Source organism: Jaculus jaculus, chromosome 11 (genome assembly GCF_020740685.1).
Source record: "Jaculus jaculus isolate mJacJac1 chromosome 11, mJacJac1.mat.Y.cur, whole genome shotgun sequence".
Taxonomy (NCBI): Eukaryota; Metazoa; Chordata; class Mammalia; order Rodentia; family Dipodidae; genus Jaculus; species Jaculus jaculus.
Genome location: NC_059112.1, coordinates 66,953,615 through 66,977,300, shown reverse-complemented (window position 1 = coordinate 66,977,300; position 23,686 = coordinate 66,953,615). Strand labels below are relative to the sequence as shown.

Below are 23,686 nucleotides of genomic sequence, written 5' to 3'. Positions count from 1 at the left end.
TAAAGTGTATTTTTGCTTCTTTCAGTTTAATTCATAGTAAAACGCAGAAAATGACCCAAGACACCAGGGTACCTCACAGGCATTGCTGACTCAAATATTTAAAACAGGGCAATTGGTAACCATGAAACCAATGATTTGCTCATACTGACCTTTTCATCTGTTCACATGTGTATAGATCTTATTGAATCACTAATCAAAGTGCACTTGAGAAAATTTCTTGATACTGCATCTACTATGAATGATATGTTTATTCAGCTTAAATGTTGTCATATATTTAAAAATATCTGTGTAAGACAGATATAGGCAAGCATCATTCCTAAATAATTCTCAGTATGAACAGTTTATATCCATATCAGTTATCACTATGTACATTTCATAGACCAAAATTAAGGGTCTAAGAAAGTTAGAAGTTTGTCTAAAGACATAATAGCCAGACAAAATCTCTAAATTCTCATTTAATGTTACTTCTCACATGCTTCTTACTTATTTATTAATGTGAAACTAAATCAAAACAAATTTGAATGATAATTAATTGCTTCATACATGATACAGATTATTGAGAAGCTTTTATCTCAGTAAACTTTATTCAAAAACCTTGTAGAAATTCAGAAGAAGCCTCTTTTAAGAACCATAGCACGTGTCATTTCATATATTGATGCTGTATCAGGAAATGTAAAGGCTCTCAAAGGTGTGATGCAATTCCCATGGGTCTGAGGTAATAGTCATAATCATGAGATTCTCATCCTCATTTCCCAAAATACTCTATTTCATTTAATTACTGCCTCTACAGAGTGAAATTCTAACTCTGAGGTGTTACATTACCATGCTTCAATAATTTCCAAATCTCTTCAAAATACTACTGGATAAATGATGCCTACAAGGTAAGCAAATGCCTGAATAAAGAAAGGCATTGTTAGTCTGCAGTTTCCCTGTTTGTATGTGATTCACTTAAGTTTCATTTCCTTCAAAGTTACATGTTAAGAATTAAGGCAGTTTTTCTTTGAGCCCTGCCAGGAGCCTTTTCAGAGTATGAATAAAGAAACAGAATGAACACCTGAAGATAATCTAGAAACTCACTGGCTATGTCAAATGTATTACACATTTACCTAAGAACATAGCTACTGGCTTTGTCTGGTTAAAGACTATCAAACTATGGCCATAATACCAGCTCCTTTCAAGAAATGGGAAATGAAATACTAAGTGAATTTGCTAGATCTTACATTCCATCTATGTTGAAAACTGAATTAAATGATGCCATAGAAACTATAAAATGATACGGTATCTACTAGCATTTCTTGATTTGTTTTTAAAATATGTATTAGCAAAGGGGGAGAAGGAGGGAGAGAGAGTCAAAGACAGAGAGAATGGGAGCACCAGGGCCTCCTGTCACTGCAAACAACTCCAGATGTATGTGCCACCTTGTGCATCTAGCTTTATGTGGGTACTGAGTGACTGAACCTGGGCTGTTGGTTTTGCAAATAAATGCTTGTAACTGCTGAGCCTTCTTGCCAGTCCAATCTTCTGCCATTTATTTATTTATTTATTTATTTATTTACATTTAACCTAATTTTTATTCATGCTTGCCTAGGAATGGGGAATAGATCATTCAATAAAAACATACAGTAAAAACAAAACAAAACAAGTCTTATAATGTACAACTTTTAAGCTACAATAAAGATGTACCTTAATTACTTCCATGCACACAAGTTTAACATTACAGGTTTTGAAAAATAAACACAATTAAGACTTCTAGGAGCATTTTATAATAAAGTAATTCCTAATTTTCTTTGTAAATAGATCAAGCACCTCCAAAATACGATTTCTATACACAGTGAGTACTCTACTTAAAATGAACACTTAACATACGTGGACTGCCTCAGGATAGGCTGACGGTATGCCTTCAGCTAGACAGGCAACAAACCATGGTGCCAAATGGAAAAAGGGTTGTTGCAAATAAAATTTTAAACTAAGTTAACTTTTATAATTAAATACAGGAAATATACTGATTTGCTAAAATAAATAAGATGTGATATATTAACACTTCACTATAAAGAATGACCACCAGAACACTGATAGTGATGAATGAGTCTTAACAACAGTTTACTACAAGAAATGCTGGCTAAACAGAAGTGCACAATGACGCACTATGGGTGGTTTATGTTTGCCACATACTTCTGTTACCTTGAGGTAGATAACACATGTGTACCAAACTCGGCATTCATTTTCAGTTGCTGCTGGTATAATGTGTTTTAAGAAATGTGTACAGTATGAAAACTTGAAAATACTAATGAATGAAAAATGTTTCAGGAAAAAAACAGATATTTCCATGCAATTATGTACAGTCTCACTGTGTAAATTTCAAGGCAAGATTTTGTTTCCTGTAAAGCAGTCATTGTTCTGTGAGAATGTTCTAGTCTTAGTGCATTTCTTTTGTCTCCTCCTGCATTGCATTATTTTGCTCTACTCTTTTTTTGTGTGCAAATAACATGCCAGTTAAATGAAACTATCTCACATGTAGAAAAAAAGTCTGGATTTAACAAACTGAGGACTAATAAACTCCTTACTAAATGACACTTTCTGATTCAAGTAAAAAGTGACTTAAACACTAGTAATAAAAAAAAGACAAAACACATTTCATGAAGAATACAAAGAAATGCCTGCTGAGTGTTTAGTTCAGGTGTTTCAGAATGCTGCTATATGTCTTATGAGGAATCTGAGGGAATGATTTCATAGCGGAAGGTGTTAATGTGGCCTAAATTGACTTAAGGGGTGATCCCACTGGACTATGAAACTGTGGGATGCCTATGGACTCAAGCTGCTTGTTAAAGAGGAACTCCCCACTGCTGTTCAGAAACCCTGCCTTACTTCCTTTCTCCCCAAGCTTTCCTTCCTCCACTGCCTCAGTGTCTAGCATCTTACAATCTTCTTTCCTGCTAAAGAACTTGTCCAAGTAACTGGTATATGTGTTTTCCTTCTCCACATGTTCATCCTTCCTGGCCTCACAGCAGAACTGACTGACGAGAAAGCACTCCTCCCCACCCTTCACAAATTGGCTGTGCCAAGAAGACTGATATAAGGCTTCTAGCTGAGCCAAGTTTACCATCCCTTTCTCCTCCTTCTCCTGGCTTACTGACTTTGATATCAGGCTTTTCAGCTCTAGTTGGGACACTGAGCTGTTCAAGTCGTTTAACTTGTCAACAACTCCGGGAGGTTCACACTGTGAACTAAGCTGAATGGTTCCTGCGATGAAGGAATCAAAGTCAAATCCCTACCTCTCCCTTTCCACCCCAGCCAGCTGGGATGCCTCCTCCAGTGCTAGCTGGGCTTTAACCAATCCATTCCTTTCACACTTTGACTTGCCTTTCTTATCACATTTCTCTTTGCTTTGTTCTTTCCAATTGGAAAGATCTATAATGAGTTTGGGTTCATAGTAATAATGGTTAACCTCACCCTCTCTCCAAACTAAATTATCTAAATACGATGATGATCTCGTTTTATAGTTACAAGTATGGCTACACTCCAGGTCACAGTACTTGTTTTCATGATGATCCGGATACTGCCAGCAGGGCTCAGTAGAGTAATTGGTGTCAAAAGCTGGATCTTCCAGGTACTTTTCTCGGTCTCCATCCAAGTATTTCTGAGGGTCAACTTGTACGTCTTCTTTATCAGTGACATAAGACATGGCTCTTGGGTCAAGCTGAACTTCATCTATATCAAAGTTGTTATGAATAGGCCAGTCATGCTCTGAGAACTGGCAATCATGATATCTTTCCCAGTTATAAATATGACTATGAGTTTCATCCATAAGCAAAATATCATCAACTTCATCTTCAATGTGGAAAGGATGACTCAAAATGGGTTCATCAGTGGGAAAGGAGTATATGCTCATGTACGGGTGGGAGTGCGCCTCCTCCACTGTCAACCGATCCATGGGGCTAAACGTCAGAATCTGTTCCAGGAAATCCAATGCTTCTTGACTAATTCCTGGAAGCACCTGAGTTAATGGTCTATGTGGCTCAGTCATGTTGTTTCTAATGTAAACTAGAATTACGCTGGGAAGCTCCTGGCCATCTTCCTTGTGTACAACAGGAATAGACTCTAAAATCAGTTGCATCTCTTCAAGTTCATATGCACCTGCAAAGAGGGTTTTACCAGTCAGCATTTCAGCAAAGATGCAGCCTGCAGCCCACATGTCAATGGCTTTAGTGTAATTATTAGGAGAAAGTAAAAGACACGGAGATCTGTACCATTTAGTAACCAACCCTTCGGAAAGATGACCCTTATGGGAATAGTGAGGACCCATGATCCGCGCAAGCCCAGTCACCTATGTTCAGCACCAAGTCTTCAGTGTTAATGAAAAGATTAGCTGGCCTGAGATCTCTGTGCATGTTTGCAGAGTGGATATACTTGAGCCCACGTAACAGCTGGTATATGAAGAGCCTGGCATGCTCTTCCAGTAAGGGGCCCTGTTCCAGCACATTGGCCAAGTCTGTCTTCATGTACTCCTGAGCAATGTAGATGCTGTTCAGCTCCGTGAAGGAGCCCACATCATCTGCTAACTGGCTTCCACTGGGACCAAGAATTTCAAACACCTTCACAATGTTGTCATGATCAAGTCTTCTAATAATTTTGATTTCATGGAGTGCATGTTTGACACTCTGGGGATCAGTAAGGGCAATTTTCTTGATGGCTACTCTCTTGTCACAGTCATTGTCTACAGCAGAAAAAACTAAGCCATTGCCTCCACAGTCCAGTGGTTTCAAGTCCATGTACCTGGATCCCAGATCAAAGCCATGAATGTTCATGAGACTTTCAAATTTCTCAGCCATTTTGAAACCTTCACTACTGCCCTTTCCTTTTGAATTGCTGAACTTGTGTAAATAAGGAAGAAAACTGGCATCAAAAGGAAAGATCTCTCAAAAGGGGATAAAAATAAAAATAACTATGCTTCCACAGCAAGATGGTGTCTTGATGTTCATTGCATATGCCAGCCAGGCCATTGAGTTCCCCTTGGATTAAAGCTCAAAAATCTCTACTCATACTGAGAATGAAAAAGACTGCAGTACTCATAGTTCAAACAGGGGGGCAGCAACTCCACAGACATTTAAAGACAACAATCAAGAAACTCAAACGGAATGAAGTGACATACTATGCACTCAGACTTACTGTGCTAAATGACTTAACATTTAACAAAATGTGAATAAATATGCGCCCAACAGGTTTCTATGAACATCTTCCTCACAGTGCAGATACATTCAGTGTTGGACTGGCCCTGAGCAGCAGCACGTTAAGGTGCTGGCAAGCACTATTTCTGTTTTGCTTTTCTTCCTTTGTTGATGTATTTCAACAGGAAGCCATGGTGACTGCTGGTGACAGATGTCATGTTAGTGATCAGGTGGCTCCAGCTCATCACAATCACAATCAAAGCTACCGTCCACCTTACTCTGATACAACAGGACTTCTCTGAGTCATCGAAGGAGTGAGGGGCCCTTCAGCAGCCCCCACGGTGACCTCTGGTCTCCGGCTGTGCTGGTGGCAGTGGCGTCTCCGAGGCTCTCGCTTTGCCACAGTTGCCGCCATGTAAGCCTGACTACTTCTGCCTTTTATAAAAGCACTACGTTTAATATAAATGTTTGAGTATAGTATTCATTATATATACTGATTTGAGAGTGTTTCATGGCTATCCCATAGTTCTGGCATCTTTAAAATGCTGGAGTCTCTACTACAACCTATGGCTCATCCTCATGACTCCACTGAGCCTCCATGCAAGAACTCCAACAACCCTACCTGACAGTGCTCAGTGACCATTTCCAAAATGTTGCAAATTCAATGAGCCTTTATTTTGGATTTGTTATAATCCCATAGTACTAGATGGGCCACCAACTTTGATAATCCAGGGGTAAATAAAGCTAACTTTGAGGAAGAAACTCTTTCAGCATTCCTGTTACTGTCCCAGTGTGGCCTAGCTGACCTAATCCTCAAAGGTGGTAATCTCTCAACAAACTGTAGCTGAACAAAACTATAGTCTGTGGCTTAAAGCTTTCGGTTCTTTCTGTATGAAATCCTTCAGCGCACTCCAGTCCATTTCTTCTAAGATCACCTTTGCTCAAATTCTCAAGACATGGGAAGAGCACATGCAGCCTCTCATACAAACTGCCTCCAGGCCAGTCCTGACAAGCCATTTCTCCTCATCATAAGCCAAACCTACAAAGCCCACAGTACTTTATTCATTTAAGCCTCTCAATTCTCTATAGAATGGTTCATTGAGTTCTGCTTATAGCACTGCAACATGTCTCTTTGTCCAAGGTCTTAAATCCTTCCACATTCTTCCCACAAATGAGTTTCAACAGATCAAATGCCACAGGTCAGTTTCCTAGCAACAACAACTCCACTCCTCTGATACCAAACTTGTTGAGAATGTTATCTTTTCTCTACTCTGTGTTTTTGGCCTGTTGATCAGAGATTGGGCTGTTGTACTTACCAGAAGTTATATATCTGGATCTTCTATTCCATTAATCTATATATCTGTATCTGTTTTTGTGCCACTATCATTAAAAAAAATTTTTGTATTGTTTATTTGGGGGGTAGATAGAGAATGGGCAAGCCAGTGTCTCTAGCCACTGCAAATGAACTCCAGATGCATGTACCACCTTGTGTATCTGGCTTATGTGGGTATTGGGGAATCAAACCTGGGTCCCTAGGCTTTGCAGGCAAGCATCCTACCACCAAACCATCTCTCTACCCCTACCAAGCAACTTTTATTACTATGGCTGTGTAGTGTAATTTGAAATCTGGTATGGTGATAATCACAAGTAGTATTCTTTTTGCTGAGTACATTTTTGATTCTATGAGTGTGCTTCCATATAAATGTTGAGGATATTTTTCTAATTATAATGAATATTGCTAGAACTTTGATTATAAAGACATTGAATGTGTATATCACTTTTGGTAGGATGGCCATTTTCATATTAATCCTTCCAACCCACAAGCACAGGATATCTTTTCATCATCACATGTCTTCCTCAATTTCTTTCTTCAGTGTTTTTATGTTTTCATTGTATTGGTCTTCCACTTCCCTGGTTAGGGATATTCTCCTTTTTCTCCCTATGTTTGTTACTGGTATATATGAAGGCTTTTGTGTGTTGAATTTATATCCTACCACTTTGCTAGAAGTGTTTATCACTTTCAGAAGTTCTTGGTGGAGTCTTCTGGATCACTTATGCACTGAATCAGATCATCTGCAAGTAGGGTTAGTTTGCCTTCTTCCTTTCCAATTTATACCCATTTTTTATTTCTCTTGTCCTATTGCTTAAGCTAGGAATTCAAGTACTATGTTAAAATATACCCTATCTTAGGCTGGAGTGATGCATTAGCAATTAAGGTGCTTGTCTGCGAAGACCAAGAACCCATGTTCCAAGCTCCAGGTCCCACAAAACCAGATGCAGTGATGCAAGCATGCAATGTTGCACATGTGCACAAGGGGGTGCATGCATCTGGAGATCATTTACAGTGGCTGAAAGGCCCTGGCACATGCATTTTATCTTTCTCTCTCAAAAATAAAATAATAATGTCAAAACACCCTGTTTTGTTTCAGATCTTAGCGGGAATGCTTCCAATATTTTGCCAATTAGTATTATATGGGCTTAGGTCTATTATTATGTTGATATATGCATCCCTAGTCTTTCCAGTATTTTAATCATGAAGGGATGTTGTATTTTGTTAAAGGCCTTTTCTGCGCCTATTGGAATAATCATGTGATTTCTGTCCTTAAGTCTACTATATATTATATTTATCAATTACTGTATGATGCAACATTCCTACATCTCTGGGATAAAACCTTCGTCATATAGGTGGATGATGCTTTTGATATGTTCTCAGATTTGATTTGTAAAAATGTTATTCAGGATTTTTGCATCTAAGTTCATCAGGGATATTGGCATCTACCTTCTAATTTATTGTGTCTTTTACTAGTTTTGGTATTAGTGTAATGTTGATTTCAGAGAAGGAGTCAGCAAACATTCCCTCCTTTTAGTTCTATAAAAGTTTAGAAGAATTCAGCAGTGAATACATCTGAGCATGGGCTTGCTTTGGTTGGGAGGCTTTTAATTATTACTATAGCCTTGTTAAGCTATTAAAGCTCTATTTAGGAAATTTACCTCTTCTGAGTCTAGTTTTGGTAGGTAATGTGAATCAAGAAATTCACTGAGGGCTGGAGAGATGGCTTAGCAGTTAAGCGCTTGCCTGTGAAGCCTATGGACCCCGGTTCGAGGCTCGGTTCCCCAGGTCCCACGTTAGACAGATACACAAGGGGGCGCATGCGTCTGGAGTTCGTTTGCAGTGGCTGGAAGCCCTGGCGCGCCCATTCTCTCTCTCTCCCTCTATCTGTCTTTCTCCCTCCCTATGTCTGTCACTCTCAAATAAATAAATAAAAAATGAACAACAAAAAAATTAAAAAAAAATACTTTAAAAAAAAATTCACTGATTTTTTTTCCCAAATTTTCTAATTTTGTGGAATAAAAGTTTTAAAAATATGTCATAAGTCTCTCAATTTCATTTGTATCTATAATAACCCCCTTTTCATCTCTAATCCCTTGATTAGAGTCTTCTTTCTTTTTTGTTTGATCAGTTGGCAATGAGATTAACTAGTTCTTTGTTTCATTAATATTTTAGAATTGTTTTATTTTCTATTTCCTTCTCTTTTTTTTTTTAAAGGTATGGTCTTACTCTAACCCAGGTTAGCCTGGAACTCAGTCTGTAGTCCCATGCTGGCCTCAAACTCACAGAGATCTTGCTACTGCTGCCTTGTGAGTACTGGGATTAAAGGCATAGTCCTCCATGCCTGGTTTATATTCTTCATTTCTATTTCATACATTTCTGACCTAATTTTGGTTATTTCTTTCCATCTGCATTTTTTTTTGCATTTGGTTGCAGTTTTTCCAAAATTTACAGATGGATTGTTAGTTATTTGAGATCTATTTTTGTAATGTAGTCAGAGCTAAAAATTTCCCTTTACTGACTGCCATTATTGTATTCCATAAGTTTTGTCGTGTTTTCACTCAGTTCTAGGAATTTTTTTGATTTTCCTTTTGATTTCTTCAATATCCTATTTATTTTCAATAGCATATTGTCTAATCTCCAAGATATGGTATTTTTTTTGTTGTTTCTCTGGTTGATTTCTAGCATCACTGCATTCTGGTCAGATGATATAGGGAGTTATGTCAACTTTTTAGAATTTGTAGAGACTTGCTTTATATCCTAATATATGGTCTATTTTAGAGAAGGTTCCATGAGTTCCTGAGAAGAATGTACATTCTGTAGAGTTTTCATGGTATCTTGAGTCCATTTCATCAATGGTATTGCTTATCTCCAGCATTTCCCCATTTTCGGCTTATTTGATCTGTCTATTGATGATAGTGGAGTATTAAAGTCACTCACTATTATTTTATTGGGATTTAATTTCTAGCATCTTTTGCTTTGAAAAATTTGGTGCACCTGTGTTTGGTGCATATGTTTATAATTTTAATATCCTTTTGTGAGTTATTTTCTTTAAGGGTATAAAATGGCCTTCTTTATCGCTTTATTACTTTTTTTAGGATGGAATTCTACTGAACTCCTTTTTAAATATTTTATTTTTATTTATTTGAGAGAAGGAAAGAGGGATAGGGGAAGGAGAGAGGGAGGGAGAGATGAAGGGAGAGAGAGAAGGGGGGGGGGGAATTGAACCCTGGCTGGAAGGCTCTGCCTTCTACTTATCTATCTCCCCAGGCCTGTTCTTTATTTTTTAGTTTTTGAGAGAGGGAGAGAGAGAGAGAGAGAGAGAGGCGGGGGGAAGAGGCAGAGAGAGAGAATGGGCACACCAGGGCCTCTCAGCAGCTTTGAAGAAACTAGACACGTTTGTCCCCTTGTGCTCATGTGCGACATTGCATGCTTGTGTCTGGCCATAAGCAGGACCTGGAGATTCCAACAAGCGTTATTAGGTTTCACAGGCAAGCGCCTTAATGCTAAGCCATCTCTCCAGCCCTGCGGTTTTTTGTTTGTTTGTTTGTTTGTTTTTTTTGATTCTCTTCCATTTTACTTGGCCATCTGTTGTTTATTTTCTTCTATTTCCTTTAGCCACTTATTCATGGCCCCCTTAAGTTTGCTGAATATGCTTAGTATAAATAAATGCATTTTGGAATTCTTTGTTTGGAGCTCCTTCTAAGTAGTTTTTATTGGAGGTTTCCACTATGAGATCAGGCTGGGCGTGGGACTGCAGTCTATCCACAGGCCTGGGCTGGGCACACTTTAACCTGAGAAAGGCTCTTTCTTGTGTGTGCTATTTCAGTGCATGTCTGGGCTGGAGAGTGTGGCCAGATGGGGTTGTGCATATGGGCAAGCTGGGAGTGAGGTTAGTGCCAAATGGACCTGACCCCCAACCCAGGTACCTGAAGGACTGGATGGGCTCAGGACAGCACTCATCCTAATCCTGGGAGGCATAATTAGTACAGGGGCTGGACAGTGTGGCCAGAGAGTATAATCAGCTTCAGTGTTGCTACTCCAGGTGGACCTGGGTGGGTATCTTGAAAGAATTCCTCTCACCAACTCTTCTGCTGGAAGCTTTAGCTTTCCAGTGGCAAGGAAGGAATCAAATACACCCAGTTTCAATTTGAGATATAAATGTGGATAGTTAATACTACTAAATTATTTTGTTACTTATGAAAAGTCCTATTATCTCCTCTCTAGTTTTGTTGACAACATTTTGATACTTCAAATGAATGAATAAACTGTTTAGCCACAGTAACTAAGATGTCATTTACTAAAATCTAAAAACAAGTTATGAAGCTGAAAATAATCCATAACAATATGGATCTATAATGATGTTTAGTATCTTTTTAAAAAGTACTAGATTTTCTTTTACTGAACTATGGGAAATAGATATAACTTCATTATTCTGAGTTCCTTTGACTTCATGTCAGTTTGGAGCCATTTGGTCACCAATAGAACCGCCCCTTCCAAGAAAGACCTTTCAGCATTTTTGGAAAAAGGGGGGTTTTAAGCTACAGAAGGACTATCTTTAAAAGGAATCATATCCTAGACTGAATGAGTAGTTTGTAATGCTTTCTTTGTAGTCATTTCAAGTCACCTACTACTACTGTATCTAAAGGTGAGTTTTTCTTTTAAAAAGAGACAAAATTCATCCATGGCAGTTCGGTAAACACTTCAGAAACTAACAGTGAGATGCAACAGTTTCACATGTCAAAAGTTTTGTCATGTTTCTTCTAATTCTTACTTTACCTTCTCATTAAGACATGTTTCTTTTTTTAAAATATTTATTTATTTGACAGAGGGAGGGAGGAAGGAAAGAAGAGAGAGAGAAGGAGGGAGGGAGGGAGGGGAGGGAGAGAGGGAGAGAGGGAGAGAGGGAGAGAGGGAGAGAGAGAGAGAGAGGGAGAGAGGGAGAGAGGGAGAGAGAGAGAGAGGGAGAGAGGGAGAGAGGGAGAGAGGGAGAGAGGGAGAGAGGGAGGGAGAGAATGGGCACGCCAGGGCCTACAAGCCATTGCAAACGAACTGCAGATGAATGTGCCCCCTTCTGCATCTGGCTTATGTGTGTCCTGGGGAATCAATCCAGTATCTTTTGGCTTTGCAAGCAAACACCTTAACCATTAAGCCATCTCTCTAGTCTGCATGTTTCTTTTTTAAAAGCACAATTGCATGTGTTACCTTTTTGGTGTCCCCTCCTACTTCCCAAGCGTTCTGCCTTCTCTCCTCTTCAATTCTACAATAAGCCCCATTGTACTCTATAATAAAATATTCATAAACTACAAAAAATAAAAACACAATTATATAATTTATGTCATTTGTTTTCATTGCCTTGATATAAAACATAGGCAGGCCAGCTAGGCAGGCGTCAAATCTCTGCTAAAAGTACTCAAGTTCCAGCTGTCTGTGTAGTCCTCAACAAGTTTTAGGAAACTGTAATCATTTGCTTAAGGTTTTCTACTTACTACATGAGAGAGTCAAGAATTGTCACAGATACATTCGTTTTTATTTTCATTATCATAATTGCTTTTAAAAACTACATGGAAATAATATATAAAACAAATCAAATTCTACTATTATTTTTAAGAAAGGGCAGTAAATTTATTTTTTGTTAAAATTTAATTTTGAAGTCAGAAAAAAATCATAAATAAAAGTGAACTTTAGCCAGACATGGTGGTGCACACCTTTAATCCCAGCACTCAGGAGGCAGAGGTAGGAAGATCGTTATGAGTTCCGGGCCACCCTGAGAGTACTGAATTTCAGGCCATGCCATGTTTTGATGAATTAATATTTAGAAGGTGGACTACTTTTTACAGAAGTGTGAAGTACTCAGCACTTAAGTGCAGGCCCTGCCTTAGGTTGCTCTGTCATGAGAGTTTTCACTTCAGGGCGAGACAATGTGTAATACACATACCTCTGTGCTAAAAACACTCATACTTCTGATAAACTGCAGACTACTGCTATAGCTACAAGTTTTATTCAAATGAGTTTTATGCCCTATCCTGATTTTATCCTACTAAAATATGATAAACTATTTTTAGCATATTCAGATGTAGTTTATTTTTGTTGCATTTTCTTTCCCCTCCTGCTTCCTCCCCCCCCCCCGTTTCCCTCCCTGCTATAGTATTTTCCCTCTTGTTTACTTGTTACATGTATCCTTTTGCCCACCCCCTTTAAGAAACAGTTTTTCTAAGCCACATTGTGGTAGAAAAGCTGTATCATGGTTCTAATCAGAATGCCCCTCCTACAATAGAGAATACTACAGACACAACTCAAAATTAACAATGCAAGTAGCCTGGTGGTGTGGCTTGGTTTTGGAACATGAGATTTCTACTCCTTAGGTCTGTGTGAACTGACACATAATGAGACTTCTGCATGCATTCTCCAGGGTGAAATGTAAACTAGACCAACATACAACTTTGTTATTAATAATGGGCACGATCCCTTCTCTTGCATGATAGGTGACTTAAGCAACAGTAGTGTAAGATAAAAGAATCATAGCAAGAAAAACTGGTAACCTTTAAAAAGCCTTGTCATGATGTATATCAGGGCCCAACAGAAATGAAAACACACCAGTTGAAGATCATAGGCATAAGTAACCTAGAACATTCCTGCAGTGGAAATAAGAATCATGAAATACAAAAGAAATTTTAAGAGCATTTCTATTATAGAAAATTTTTTATAGCAAGTCAATACATTTCATTAAAAAACACTGTATGTGAATACATAAAGGCTTTTAGCATCCATTAAGTTGTTTTAATGATAAAAAGATGTTTAAATCTACATATTTTATAGACAAGAATAAATACATCAAGCAGAAGAAATTCATCTAATCAGGAAATGGAATTACAGTACCCTTTCAAAGTTTCTTTGAAGTTCTATTTTATATTGCAGAGTTTAACCAAGAAAAATACTTTCACAATATTATAGTATAAAAGCAGAATCAAAGAAAATACCAATATGAAGATTTTCATGACAGCCATTTTATCAGGCTAAGGCAGTGAGCATCTGTCCTCTAAAACTGGATGTACTGCATAGCAGTTCTGTATATTAAAGATAAAATTCTTGTCTTTTTAGTCTCAGTATATTTAATCATCATGAATATTCTGTAAATCTCTTATTTTGTTACTTGAATTTTCCAGTAGGCATTAATATTTTTACTCTAATTTAGGATAATAGATCTTCATCTTCATCATGTGTGAACATCTCATAGAAATCACATAGGAGTCTTGTGTTGCTCAGACTGGCCTCAAACTTTGGGGCCTAAGTACCTGGGATGAGACATGTACCCTGTTACAACTTAATTTTACTTAGAAGTACAGAACTGAAGGTATATTTTATCTCAATAGGATAATTATGTGTTAACTTATGAGTTACTCAGGATGATTTTGCAAATCTTTGTAATATTTTATAATTTGAAAATATTATCTATTGCTTGCAATAAAGCCTAATTTAAGCTGTCTGATTAAAGAGTATACTGAAAGTGATAATTGTTGCTATGTCTGCATCTGACTTACTAGCAAATATGTGGCAAATCTGTAATTCTTTTGTAGTACTAGGGTAGAACATATTGTTTTGTGCATGATAGATAAATGGTTTACTACTGAGCTGCATCCCCAACTCAAATTTTGTAAAAGCCTGTTATTTGAAAGCAATGTGTTTTCCTTAAGTCTTGGGTTCAGGGTCTGACATGTTTACTGGACAAACCTGTTTGTTTGCTGTCAAGCAGTTTCATCAATATTGGCTATATATACTTTGACCCTATATTTTTACATATATACATTAAATACATAAATATATTTCATATATAATATATGCACATACACAAGTTAAAATATACAAATACGTTTTATTATATATAATACAGCTATACATAATATATAATATGTTGCATTATATAATATGTATTTTACAATATATTTTTATAAATTGTATTTTAACTTGTGTATGAGATTTAGTAACACACACACACACACACCCAATAAATAATACATTAGACTATCACTGTATTGTAGTATTCTGAACTTTTCTTAGATTTTTTTAACTAGCTCACAGGTGATGCTAATAAAGGTTCCACATTTCAAGAAGCACTAATTTTGATAAAAGAATGGCTACACCCTTGATAAATTGGACTCCCCTCTCCCAGCACCTATTAGCTGCCATTAGTCTTGGAGATCTGGGGTCTCAAGTATCCTTTCCCCCTACAATAGTGAAGTACTGACAGGCTCAATCTTGTGTATGGAACCTCAGATACAATGAATTATGAATATATAGGCATAGCACATCCAGAAGACAGCATTTCACAGAACTCTTCCCTATCCTCCTGCTTCTACATTCTTTAAGTCCCCACTTCTGCAAGGTCCCATGAGCCTTGGTGGGAGGAGGTATAAAAAAACACTAAAGATGGGGAACTAAGGGAAATAAGGGTTTAAATGGGAGGGGTTAAAATCGGATAATTGGGGGAATAAGATCAAAATACAACAGATACAGGTACAAAAATGTCAAAGTTGATAAACATTTTAATGTTTGTTTTTTAAAACAAACAAAAAACACCCTGGGCCATACAAATTTATCAGGAGTTGAAGAGAATACAGTTTGAATGAGACATATGTCTCAAAGTCTGAATAATATATATATGGCTTTATGATGTAGCTTAAATGGATATCCTTAATTCAAACTTTTTTCATAAGAATATTGTGAGTCCATAATGCTGAGTTCTTCCTGTTGTATAGAGCATATCTTTCTGCTACTGAGCATGTCTAGCCAGTTATTAAGTATATAGAAGATCGATACCTATTAGTTGTTGGGTAATACTATGGTGTAGCAAGACTTGGATCCTTGAAAGTTTCAATAAGCAGACACAATTCAACAGCAGACATGATACATTCTGATGAAGAAGTTAACAGGTTAATGGAGAATAAAGAATTAAACAAATTAAAATGATTCACAGTTGAATCGTTTTTGTATTGTTAGAAAAACACTAGAATGTTCTGATGTGGGAGATGTTGAATTAAATTCAAGATGGCCAACTCTTGTGCCAATCAAACACTTGTCCTGCTAAGTTAACGTGAAAGCATGCTGCAAATGTCCTGCAAAATGTATATATCTTCAACGATGTTCTTCTTTTCATAATAATTATGAAGAAACATCCATATGGCCAAGATATAAGCAATGCTTTCTTTTTATACTGACAAGGTAATATTAGAGTTCCTCAAAAATATTTGTAGCAGGCTTGGTCTCTTTAGCTCCTCATGTTAACCCGCAACAGTCAATATAGTACTAGGCAATCCATTAAACATGAGTCCATGGATACTACCAAGAAGTCAAGGGTAAAAGTGCCCTTAGTAATTCACATTTAAATAAGCATGAAAGAAGAGAGAGATTAAAAAAATTGTTTATTTTTATTTACTTATTTGAGAGCAACAGAAAGAGAGAGAGAGAGAGAGAGAGAGAGAGAGAGAGAGAGAAAGAGAGAGAGAAAGAATGAATGGGCATGCTAGGGCCTCCAGCCACTGCAAAAGAACTCCAGATGCGTGCGCCCCCTTTGGCCAATGTGGGTCCTGGGGAATTAAGCCTCAAACCCAGGGCCTTATGCTTCATAGACAAGCACTTAAGCACTAAGTCATCTCTCCAGGCCAAGAGAGAGACTTTTTGAGAGTAGCTTAAGTATTGTTTGTTTGCTTATTTATTTATTTTGCTGGTGAGGGCAGTGTTGGACAATTTCTGGGCCTAGTACATACAGAGTGAGTGTTCTACCACTGAGCTACATTCCCAGTCCTTGAGTAACTTTGGTTTGGGGATAGCATGCCTGGTCACTCTTCCTTCTCTATGTGTAAATATCCCTTGGTTTACTGAAAACTAAGCAAAAGTATTTTTACTAGTTTTTCAGGAGTCTGGACCTGGAATAGTATTGCTTTTGCAATGTAAGCTAGGAGAAGCTATCATCTTTCCTTCAAAAGTATTGTCTAATAATGGTAAGAAAGCATCATTTGTTGTTAGCATGAGCTATGAGAGACCCTTTACCAAGGGGATAAAACTCATTGTTTTCCAGTTTGCACTACTCCATGCACACCAAAAATTTAGTCCAAATTAGTAACAGATCACAATTTCACAAGCCTGTGCTTTTCTGTACTCTACATTTGGAAGACTTCGTTTCTATTAAATGCTATATTTTATGACAGTCTCTTCCCAATTTTTAATAGCATTAGTTGCTCCTATACTACTTGTTTAAAGATAGTAACATTATATTTTAATTAATATATATTTCTTACTTTCTGTATCCTCAAATCTTAGACCAATGAAATGTAATTTATTAAACTGACCCTTATCAAACCATTTTCAGTTAAAATTAAACACTCATAAGAAAATGAGCTAACAGCTGGAAAGATTTATAGCTTCAAAAGAACAAAACAATACTCATTTATATACAAAACACCATCCTGGGAACTTGACAGAATAATATTTGCATCACATTTCTATCCAAAGGTTTTCAAAACATATATAGCAAAAAAAAAAAAAAATACTGGAGGATAGTTCTTAGACTCGGATATATTTTAAAGTATTATTAGGGAAATGGTTATAATTAGTCTATAATGAGATACTTAGAGGTATTATTATGGAGATTTTGAAGGACAATAGTCTATACTCTAATCCTGGCTCCTCTTATTACTAACTGTAAGGTCACACACAAGTGCCTTAATCTATCTGTGTTTAAGTTAATTTATCTGAAAATAGTATGATGATAATACCTCCCTCATAAGGCTCAGAGTTGCTATAAGGACTAAATAAGAGTATATGTTTAACATTCAGAACAATACATAGCACAGTAGTAATTCTTATTAAAAGTACATCTGCATGGTTTATAATTTACAGATTAAAAATTATTTATACATTTTAAATAGTGAATATATTCCTTGTAACAGTATTTCATTTCATTTAGACAAATATGTACTATGTATATGTAATGTGGTTTCTCATTTCTAGGAAATGATATAAAATATGAAATAGGCACTCTAACTGTAGTAAGGCCTTAAGACAAATATGAGAATTGGATATGTGTCTCTTGGTGTGTGTGTGTATACAGACCACTGTAAAAGACTTTTGCTACTTTCTGATTTGAGAAGATATTATATATAGACTTTTCTTTAGCAATGTCTAGTCACAACTTGAAATTTAGTTCTACATTTTATAATTGTTATATGCATACTCAATATTCTACAAAATTGTCTGGATGTCCTGTGACCTGCTCCATAATACTTTACCCTAATATCCTATTTGACATAAATCTCTCAATTAGGTCTGAGATGAATGCATTTATTTCTCTATTGTGAATTGAACATGTGTTCTTATTCTCCATGATACTGGCAACTTTGCTCTCTTTTTTGAGGCAGGATCTTGCTTGTTGTTTAGGCATGCCTCAAAGCTTTGGGATCAAGAGCCCCTCTTGCCTGCTATCCAAATAGATGGCAATAGAGGGAAGTGAAACCTCATCTGATTTCCCTGATTTTTTTTTACATCAAGTGCTGACTATTATACCAATATAAAAGAAGCTGATAATAGTATTCTTATTTTATCTTGTGCAAGCAGTTTGAAAGATGACCTTTGAATTTAATAATATTATTAAAATTAAGAACTATGCAGCTGAGTGCTTACACTGCAGTTAAAACAACATAAAGCCATGCAAGCACTTTCACCTTCAACACGGGAACACAAATTGAATAAACAGTGCTTTAACACAGTTTCATTTCAAACTGCAAAGCAGTGGACTTAGGATTTCTACAGATAACAGCAGCATTTTAATTTTAAATGCATTTGTATGCTGTGAATTATTTGCAAGTATTCCTGACTCATGACAAGAGACAAGATTGTCAAATAAAAACATTGGTATATTTTACCATAAAAGCTTCAAGAAATTTGTTCGAGATGCTTCCAGTTTTGAACAAAACCTCTAGTTTCATTTCTTACCATCTTATTTAAACGTGTGTCCAGGAAATATCCTCTTGTAAAATCTTAATGTGTAAAGCTGGAAGAGCGTTTTAAAACTTCAGCTGTGCTTGTCTCTTGTTCATGGCAATGCCTTTGGAAATTAAATGAACAGAGTATTTAGCACGACTACTAATATTTTAGTGCTAAAATATGTAATCTACAATTTGATGTAAAGGTCAGCACTAGTGGGCTTAGATCTTTGGTGTCTTTTATGAATCTCTTATCGGCAACTGAGCAGGAGGTACATGAATGCAGGTTAGATCCAGGTGTCAAGGCTTAGCACCAAAGTTTCGCTAGGTGGCGCAACAAGAATAATTTATCTTTCTTCTGCTGCTGTTGGAATGTTAACTGGGAGGACAGTTTTCAACAGTGGTACAATTTCTACCTGGAATTAATTTCATGAAACAGTTGAATACCAATGCCTAGAAATCAAGAGCATTTTACCAAAAGGAAAAACATGTATTTCTACTATAAAATAATTTATCTAAAACCGACTTAATCAAGTAAAACACATTATGTTATAATGTATGCTCTTGCCTCATCAATTTTAATATCAAATTAAATTACTATAGATTGTTATTTATTTTACAGGGTCTTGTTATGCAGTACTGGTGAGCCTAGAACATTCTATGTAAACTAGGCTGGTCTCAAAATTTCCAGTGGTCCTTGTCTCTGCACCTCCAGTGCTGGGATCATAGTCATGGCCGGCCATGCCTGGCTCTGACTTTTAAAATTTTTAAATATTACTTATTTAGAGAGAGAGAATTAATGGCATGCCAGGGCTACCAGTCACTACAAAATGAACTCCAGATAAATGTGTCACCTTCTGCATCTGGCCTTACATAGGTATTGGTGAATTCGAACCTGGTTCCTTTGGCTTTAGTGCTAAGCCATCTCTCCAGCCCTGATTTTTTAAAGTGATCTTTTTTTTTTTTTTGTTTTTTGTTTTTAATATAAAGGACTAACAAGAAAGAAGTATACAAGTTTTGAAAATAAATTACCTTATGGAGTCCCATATGGATGTATAATTACATTATAATTTCAAAATATACTTTGTAAATCACCAAAATGTATATATACAGTCTGCCTCCCTCATATCTAGAAGTATATTTGTTATTCAAAAGATGAAAGGTGAAGTCAGTGTTACAAGTGATATAAAAAGGCCAAATATGTATGATAAGTAATACTTCTGGACAGTATGTATTTTATGCCTAGTAAAAACACATTTGGAAACAGCTACAGTTAGATTAACTGTTAATCTAAAGTCTTCACAAAAATCCTCAGTTCTTCAAAACTATGAAATCAAAACCAAATTCAAAATGAGCTAAATATTAATTAAACTTCTCTAGAGGAAGAGACTGCAGACAGCCCTGTCACTATTACTACAAGGATTAATATTCTAGTCATAGATCTTTAAAGGGGCGGGGGGAAGTACACCAAGAAGGGACAATGGCTGTTGAGAAGCAAAGGTAAAAATTGACAGATAAAATTCAGTAATAGCAATCAGGGCAAAACTCCCCAAAGACTCTCTTCTGTCCTGGTTACTGCCTACTGTATTAAGACTGCCTTTCTCATCACTTAATGCTTATTTTCATCACTTTGCTTAAAATATTGATAATCAATTAGGGCTACGTCTGTTTTGCCACAGAATCTGTGTCACAGTCCATCAGACTGTCAGGGCCAATTCAATCCTCATTCAAAGTTAATTTTTTCTTCATAAATCTGCCTTTGGAGGAGTCATTAGGCGCGGAACATAGCCGGAGGTGCAATCACCTATTCTCTTTCATTAGTGGCAGGCAGAGAAGGTGAGGGAGATTATTAGAACTTTGGAATGATCACAAAGCAGCGTGCTGCCTGTCAGATCCCCCCAACATTTAATTCATCTAGCCAACTCACCAGCGCTCTCTGCCAGCAGTTCTAAATGGACATTATTCATGAACATCTGTGACACGCTGAATATTCTGAGCTAGAAATGATGAAAAAGCAATGCCCCCTTTGACTTTAAAATTAATTCTATGGTCAAAACAATTAAGACTATAACAAACATGTTTTGTGATGCTATTTTTAGTCATCTAAGACATGTTTATGAAGCAAAACAATTTACCAAAGTTAATAATATACAAATACATAAGAAAATTTGTAAAGAAAACACATACAACTAAAATTTTCAGTACTAAGCTATTTTTATTATACAGCCTATCTCACATTAGGGTTGACCAGATTTTCCCCAAAGATGTATTTAAAATTCACAACAATATTTAAATATTTATTTAATGTGAATATGATTTTTTGGAACATACCATAAAATGAAATGACTCAAAAGAACTTAATATAGGACCACACTATATAAAACAGTCTCTATTTAAGTTTTCATGGCTACCATGTTTTTTTGTACAATGAATGTCTCAGTTATAAGAGGTGTACTGTGGGAAGTTTGATAGAAAAATTTGGTCTGATTAAGGAAAGAGACAGAATAACCAACTTAAAAAAATCATTCTTATATAGCTCATTTTCACTTGAAAAAATATCAGTTTTATAATAAAGAGAAAATATGGGTTGTTTAAATGCTTTGTTCTTTTGAATGTCCCATTCTTTTATAGTTTGATGTGGACAGATTATGTTAACTGCTTATATGGAGACAAAAGAGGTATCTTTCTAGACATTTTTATGTAGATGTATTTTTAAGTTATTTAAACATTTAATGAGAATACTAAACTGATGACAGCAAGATTTTTAACTCCTATTATCCAAGTTACAATGTTCCAATACTTAAAAAGTTAACTAGAAATTATCCCAGGAAATGGCTGAATCAGCATGTTCCAAACTGTTCTATACAATGAGATGTCAAAAGGGTTCTCTGGTCAAATATACTTAGGAAATATTCATTTGTACAAAACTAAATTATTTTTCTTGCATAAATCATGAAATTATATTGTTAATGTGTGTTGTGTCTTTCTACAAAAAAGGTACAATGTACAGCTTCCCAAACTTACTTGACCATGGAACTGTTTTTCGATATTACCACAGTGTTGACAAAGGACTTTTCTAACCTTCCCAGGTTAACCATTCTTCACTTGCCCATACTCGATGTGATTTTCTTTTTTCTTTCTTTCCTTTCTTTCTTCCTTTCTTTTTTTTTGAGATAGGGTCTGACTTTAGCTCAGAGTGACCTAGAATTCACTATCTAATCTCAGGGTGGCCTTGAACTCGTGAAGATCCCCCTACTTCTGCCTCCCAAATTCTGGGATTAAAGTGGTGCACCACCACACCTAGCTTGGATGTGCTTTTCGATATCCTATTTATTTAAAAATCTCTATAGAGTATATGCAGTTTGCCAGGTACTGTGGCTGGATGAGAAGATTCGTATAAAGAATAAGAACCAATCCCAATTTGTTCACTATGTAGTTCAGAAGAAAATCTATTTGTAGCTTTCCTTCCCACTGGGAGCTCTTTGAGAATATGGAATACACCTTATTCATCTCTGTATTTCCCTAGTGCCTAGCAACAGTTAACCAGAAGTTCAACAGATATGTGCTAAATTTAAGTATTAATGTTCTTTTCCTAGATGGTCCTAGTGACTCCACTCTGGTCTGAACACCAGTTTCCCCTTTTTCTCTAAGGGTAGTACTCATCCAAACTAATAACATATATTGGGGTTGTGGTAACATGTAAGAGAGAAGCCAGATTCTAAGGCAAAGCTGGCAAATTAGTTTGTTTCTTGGTAGTGGTCATTCTGAGGTCTGTGTTGAGGACCCTGATGCTGTTTGGAGTTCTGGAGGGAAAAGTCATCATCTACTATACATGATTGGCAAGAAGTATAAATCAGCAGTTCTAATAACAGTAAGTATTGCAGCATGATTCTGCTGTTGTCACCACTGTTACCAGAAAGCAGAACCTTTCTATATATTTAAAGAAAAATGGAATTCACAGGGAAATGTATACTTGCAAACTTTATAGAAGACCTGAAGGCATGGACTCTGGGATGGACCTGTTAGATGCCCAAATCAGCACTGTACACCTGGCTTGCTAAGGTGTAGCTCTCTCTTCACAGGAAGGGTAGTGGGAAATCAGAGGGCTGCCACTTGAACTGAAAGTTTCAAGGATAGCCTCTGCTTCCTACAAGTACAAAACAAAAAGTTACCAGGACACCTGCCTCTCAATGTAGTGACTAGACACTGGAGAGCTTCTAGAGATTCCCTTTGTCTCCACAGCTGGGCTGGCCACGGCAACAGCTGAGGTAGCAGGAGATGGCCTGCACACAACTTTTATCACAACTACATGTGTAAGAACTTCCTTGTGAATGCATCTAATTGGATGGGTGTATTCCATGGCCAGAAGCTAAGAAACAAAAGATCTAGGACATGTAGGTTTAGTTTTCTAGCCCTTTACACACAGAAGGGTAAACCAGAACAGTAGAATGTTATGTATAATTCACAATCCATGATTATTATTGATTATTATTATTATTATTGATTATTGAGCCCTTGATATGCCAGGAACTTTTCAATATTTTACACATATTAGTGCTCAAAACAATTGGCTGCAATTTCCATGTTCATTTTACAGTTAAGGAAACTGAGGCACAGTGTCCACAGTTATTTAATAGAGCCAGATCTAAAGCTGGGCTGTCTAGCTCCAGAGGAGTGTCTGCCTCTTGCTAGCATTCTGTTTCCCAACAGTAGGAATCTTATCCTTTAACTAAAGATGAGAATGAAGTGAACTTATTTCTATACCACTTTTCAATTTTTTATTTTTTAAAATTTTCATTTACTTATTTATGTTTTTGTGTGTATGCATGTATGGTATGAATGGATGCATACAGGCCACACATACCACTTTGCATACAGCTTTACATGGGTGCTGGGATATTGAATCTGGGCTGACAGCTTTTGTAAGCAAGTGCCTTTTAACCATGAACAATCTCCCCAGCCCTTCTACTCAGCTTTTTTATCGATCACATGGGTATGTATTATCACTTGAAATCTGTATAAGGCAGAGGTGCTTCAAAAGAATCAGTAAGCTAAAGATGGCTAAAACAATCTGGTTAAAGTCTTATTAGGCTTAATCTATATGCAATACTGAATAGACACTTGACTCATTTCTGAGAGGAAAGCAGAGTAAACAATATTACCATTCTGGTTAGTAGGAAAAGGCCTTGAAATATAATGTTCCAAATGAGAGC

The 23,686-nt window shown here is 36.6% G+C and overlaps 1 protein-coding gene and 1 pseudogene across 1 annotated transcript in view; both read right to left on the bottom strand.

Moving 5' to 3' along the window:
* The window catches only part of Rsrc1 (arginine and serine rich coiled-coil 1), a 454,827-nt gene that overhangs the window by 77,645 nt on the left and 353,496 nt on the right, over positions 1-23,686 (bottom strand). The gene's annotated exons all lie outside the window — the stretch shown is intronic.
* LOC101615689 lies at positions 1,686-4,839 on the bottom strand (annotated as a pseudogene).